The sequence below is a fragment of the Ammospiza nelsoni genome, chromosome 12, assembly GCF_027579445.1.
Source record: "Ammospiza nelsoni isolate bAmmNel1 chromosome 12, bAmmNel1.pri, whole genome shotgun sequence".
NCBI lineage: Eukaryota > Metazoa > Chordata > Aves > Passeriformes > Passerellidae > Ammospiza > Ammospiza nelsoni.
The window spans coordinates 9,511,573-9,517,572 of NC_080644.1; positions in this window are offsets into that span (position 1 = coordinate 9,511,573).

Below are 6,000 nucleotides of genomic sequence, written 5' to 3' on the forward strand. Positions count from 1 at the left end.
GCAACTAAAGGCAATGTGAGTTTAGTGCAGGAGAGTCATGTCATGGCTGCAACACACCCCCAACATGGGGAGAGGCAAGCCTCTAGAGAAACTGAGGCGAGGCAAACACCTGAGGGCTTTGATGGAAATCAACCACGGCCTCTGTGAGCACCAGAAAACAGGACAGAAGCCAGAGCATGAGTTACTGCATCCAGCTTGGAGGAGAGACGTCCTTGCCATTGGGATACACCATCACATTTCCTCCTTGAGAGGGCAAATACAGCCTCATAGCAACACCACACAATCAAGCTGTCAACATCCCATTCAAACAAGAATTGGGCTGGCAGGAGACCTCCTGTCCTGCACTGTCCTTAGAAATTCCCAAACAATTCATGGCAGAGAGGTGGGACATCCAAGCTGCTCCATACACCACACACTTTGAATAAAGCCCAAACCTAACATTTCCCACTCAGAAGAAAAGGTATCCCACTTAGGCATTGCAGAATTGGCCAGACATGGCTCCTGTACAAGCAGAACTCCTGTGCTGGGCAGCACAGCCAGGTGATGATGTGGTGTCCCCAGAACTCTCAGCACAGCACCCAGTGCACACTCAACTCAAAGAGCAGCTGGGGGGAGTTGGTTCCTTACCCAAAGGGATGATGACAAGCATGTGCCACGTGACAAGCCCTCTGCCCCCGCAGGTATCCAGCCTCTCCGATCCGTTTTGCATAAGCTCAACCCTGTCCCATTCCCAGACATCCCTCCTGGAAGGGAATCTGAGCAGGCAGATGTGGTTCCTGCTCCATGCCCCGTCCCCCACCTCTCCCTGGCAGGCAGGAGTAAGCCCAAATCCCAGATCCTCTCTGGAGGATGACAGCAGGGAAGTGCTAGCCAGCTCCCGAAGCTTCGGTGGCTCCATCAGCTCTGCTGTGAGCGGGGCTCGGATCACGGGGCCTCTCACCAACCTGCTGAGCCCAGCTTTCCCAGGCACTGCTGCCAGGGCAGACAGCCCTCCAGCTGCTTTCCCTGCTGTGCTGCAGGGCCTGGCAGCAAAGGGGAGACAGCTCCTCTCTGTACATGGGGGCAGTTTTGGAGAGAAGGAATGATCAGACTGACCCTGATGCTCCCTAGACAGCACTTATGAGCTTCCAGTTGAGATATACACTGACACAGACCTGAAAAGTCCATAGGGAAAGTCCTGGGCAGAGAAATCCCATAGGATTTGGGGTGGGGGCTTGGAAGTTATCCCCAGGTGTGATGCACTGAGCACCACCTTCATGGTGAATGCAGGGTGCAAGAGCTCAACACAACACTGCAGCCACACAGCAAAACAAGTGCCACCATGTCCCCTCTGCAGAGCCACTGTCCCCTTTTGTCTCAATGGGCAGCTGCCCTCTCCCCATGCATCTCATTGCTGGAGTCTGCATGGCTCTGGCACAGTTTTCAGCTCAGTGAATTTAATTCCCTGTGGGTCTTACCTGGGATGGCTGGAGGAAGGCAGGGAATGGAGAGAAAGAGGCTTTACCCCGCAGGCCTCGGCCCCACCATGGATGGAGCAGGCCCGTCAGGGAGGTGAAGGGTAGGTTATAGTCTGGAGAGACATTAATAGGCAGACAGGGCAAGAGAAATGGTTTTTAAGTCATATTCAATCAGCAAACCCTCTAGAGGAATGGGGCATCTCCAGTCCTCAGCCCCCAAACCTCAGCCAGGACCACAGCCCTCCACCATGCAGCTCTTATGGAGGATGAAGGGGACAGTTCTCCCCTGCCAACAGCCCATATCAACCTCCAGACCCAAAATAAGCCAGGTGCTTTGTTGACACCAGTGTGCTTTGCTCCTGGGCCACCCTGCCAGCAGCACATCCACACCCAGAGCTGCTCTCCCAGCCATCGCACGCTGCAAACCAGCAGGGCCTTCTCCATTACCTGGGCTGAGCCTCGGCACCTCCTCGACTTCGGGGCAAAACTGAACCCCGGGCTTGCTCTGTGCCGGCAGCAGCACTCACCCTCAGCTCCTCCTCTCCCTGCTGCTTCCTTCCTCTCACCTGAGCGGGGGAGGGCCGATCTCCGAGCAGCCCCGGCCCCGTCCCCGAGCGGCCCCGGGCCGCACACGCTGCCTCCCGCCGGGCCTCTGAGGGCCGCGGCCAGCCAGGCTGGCTCTGGGCTGGCACCGGCACCCGGGGCTCGGCCAACAAACAGCCCCGGGCACAGCTGCCGTGTGCTCATGGAGACCCTTCCTTCTCCAACTCACCATCTCACAAGGACACGGTGAAGCCTTAGTGAGACGTCAAGGGTGGCCAAACCCCAGGGCTGCTCTGCCCTGCACCGTCTCCATAGGGATGGGAAAAGAGGGCATGGTGAAAGGAGAGCACAGAAAGCAGACGCTTTAGGAAAATTGATGCTCTCCAGATCTCAGGGAGCCTAAGAGCAGTGGGGAAGTGATGTGGGAATAGCTGGGTGGACTCAGGTGAGAAACTGACCCCAAAAAGTGCACTGACTCCCACCATACTATAATTCCAGGGCAGGGATGTGGCTGGTGTGGGCTTTGTCCTGTATTTTCCTGACTTCTGTGCTGGTGATTCCCCAGCAGCCTTTCTGCTGGGTTTTGGAGCGTTGGGGACTGAGTGGTGGCACTTTAGGGACAGAACCTCTCCAACACAGCACTCATGGAGCTGACATTGTGCTGTGAGGGCAGGGAAGCACCAAACATCAAGGGTGGCTGCTTAGGACATCTTTAGACCCTGAGAAGAAGGATCCAAAGCTTGTTGGTCCCAGATGAACGGTTGATCTGCAGAAATGCCACAGCTCATTCTCAGGACAACCCTCTTAGCACCCAGTGCCTCACTTTCCTCAGTTATGCTGATGGCAACTGGAGGCACAGACATCCCCCCTGTGCCCATCCAGTGCCAAACATGGCCTGGGCACAAGATCCCAATCCCAACATAGGAACTTTCCTGAAGGCTGTGGCAAATCTGCTGAGGAATGAAGCTTATTTTCCAGCTGCTTAGTCTTCTGAGAGCTCTGCCCCTCAGTGAAACTGGACTGAAAGCAGCTATTGTGGATGGCCCAGCATGGCTGCAGTCCCTGAGGAGGGCGGGCTGGCACTGCAGGGCAGGCAGCTGCCACCAAACCCCACAGCCCATGGCCAGGTCACTGGGCACTTCTGCCCAGCTGGAGAGGAATCTGCTGGAACCTCCATCAACACACCTTGGGTGTGACATTTCAGGTGTTGTCCCTAGACTGATGCCACTGGAGCGGGTCTCACCCAGGGCAGGGTGTTACATCCTGCAAGCCCTGAGGGTGTAACACAAACCCCAGGGCTGGAACACAAAAGCAAGGACAGATTTGGATGCAGATTTCGATGCAGATGCCTGTTAACTGGGGGGACTGCAAATGCCTGGAAACTGGTAAAAAATGCTGCAGAGAACATTCAGCAAAGGACATCCAAGCACAGGACACCATTTCTTCTTCAGCCAGCTGAGTGCATCTGGAGAAGGAACAAAATGCTAGCAGGAGCAAGCGGGCAGCTCAGCCTGGCTGTGGCTCCAGGCCCCCACCCTCTGGACACAGGAATGAGCTCCTGGCACTTGGGCACCGTGCAGAAGTACAGACCCCATCATTTACCTCCAAGGCTCCTTGCCCAGCTGGTTTTCCCCACCAATCTGTACTCCTGGTTCCTGACACACCAACCTTTGCTTGCACCCCCATGCCCCCGCAGCAGATCCCCAGCTGTGCCATGGCTGTTCTGAGTGATGGCTCAGGGGGTTTCCTGAGATGCTGGCAAAATCCAGGCAGGCTGAGGCACAGCTGTAAGGATTCCTTTTCCTGAATGCTGTGCACTGAGCAGGATGCTGCAGGGTCTGGTGAAGGATGGCCAGAGCTGTGGGGCTGTTTGACAGCAGTCAATCAACCCATCAAGCCCAAGGTCCTTGTGGCAGGCAGCTCCCAGGAGCAGCTGCCTGCTGCTGGCAGGGTTTTCATCCCTGACTGACATTCCTCTACTGTGACCCTCCAGGGAATCCCTGCCAGACACTGGGATATGAAAGGGCTTTCTCATTATCATGGCCCCTTCTCCCAGCAGGGAGAATCAGCATTTCAAGAGGACAGGGAGCTTCAGGAAGGTTGGCAGAGCTTCCTGACCCTCAGCTGACTGGGCTGGGGCTCCCATTTCCTTTCCTGGATCAACAAAGAGCTCCAGAGGCTTGTGAAAGGAGTGATTCAGCAAAACAGGATGAGAGGAGAGGCAGAAACACTAAGTCAGCACAGCTGGATGGGGTCAAATTCCCATCCTGTGAAAGCCATGGGGAGCAAGGCTCAGGTGTCCTACTCCCTCAGGCACAGGGACAACTCCTGACAGTCCAGCTGTTCTGGATACCAGCCCTGGAGTCAGGAACACAACAGGAAAACAGCGTTGTTGGTTTTGTTTTTTATTCCCATTACCAGAAAGATCAAGTCAGACTGGCCTGGCATGCGATGGAGTGGGTGGGAAAGCCATTTTGCCTGAAGAGGAGGAAATGCCATCCTCAGTCCCCAATCACAAGCATTGAAAAAGCTGAATTATAGCAGCAGAACTGGTTGAAACCATCCGTTCTGGTTTAAAAACATGCTCTGCTGATTTGGCTCCTAGTTTCTGACCTGTTGGAAGTTCACATTTCTTCTGTAAACACAAAGAGTTTAAGCTTACTTAATTAAAAAAACCCAGAAAGCTGCAATTCCCACACAGTTGTGTGGCTCCAACAGCCAGGGCTTGCAGAGAAATCCACCAATACCCTCAAAATGGGAGAGCTGAGAGCCCTGAGCAAAACATGGTCCTGAAAAATGAAGTCTCTGAACTGAGAGCCCTCAGCTTTTGTGTCCCAACTCCTGACAATCCAGCCAGGACACACACTCTAAAGCCAATAGCTTTAGATAAGTGATATATTTACATCAATGTAACTGTGACCAGAGACTGACCATCAGCTTCAAATCCAGGAAAAGTGAGATAATGTGCACATTTAGGCAACTGGAAAATCTTTTATCTTTTGTCCAAAGCTGGTGTCTGATTTCAAGACAAGATCTTTCCAAGACACACTTTATTTAAAGGAAATAGTTAGTGCTTGGTTCGATTCCTGACCTGCTCACAGCAGGCTGGGAGTGACGCTGCCAAAGCCTTGGGGTGCAGAGATTTGGGCACCCCAAGCGCCTCTCCAGGCCGGGGAGTGTGGGGGAGAGCAGAGAGCAGCTCTGGGGTCCGGCTCACTCCGTGACTGGACCCCTGAGCCCCCCACAGCACCTCCGTCCCTCACCGGATGGGACAGCCCCACCTGCCCAGGGAAATGGGAAGGAGAAGGGGTTGGGGGCTTCCAGCCACACAACTGGCTCCGCCGCCTCGGACACCGTGCAGGGCTGTCCGCCCCGAGCCGCCCGCGGTTCCTGACAGCGCTGATGGAGATCGGACTCGTCGCCCTCCTCCGGTTCCAGCGGAGCCCCGCGTCGGCGGGCCTGGTCAGCTCCGTGCGGGGAACGGCAGAGCGGCGGGGACAGCGGGGTCCCGTGTGCATCGCGCCGTGCCCGGCCCCGGCCGTGGCCACACGCTCCCCATCACCGTCCCCTCCCCGTGCCCGGGGCTGCCCCCGCTCCGCGCACCCCACGGGCGCTCGGGGGGCTGCTGCGAGCACTTGGGAGCAAAGCCCCGGTGCAGGCGCTCGCCGCACGCTCCGGTGCCCGGTCCCGGTCCAGATCCCAGTCTTGGTGCCCTGTCCCAGTGACCGATCCCAGTCCAGATCCCGGTACCGGTGACCGATCCCGGTCCAGATCCCAAATCTGGTGCCCTGTCCCGATCCCAGTCCCGGTGACCGATCCCGGTCCAGATCCCAGTCTCGATGCGCTGTCCCTATCCCAGTCTCGGTGCCCGATCCCTGTCCAGATCCCAGTGCCGTTGCCCTGTCCCGATCCCGTACAGATCCCAGCCTCGGTGCCCTGTCCCGATCCCAGTCCAGATCCCAGTCTCGGTGCCCTGTCCCGATCCCAGTCCCGGTGACCG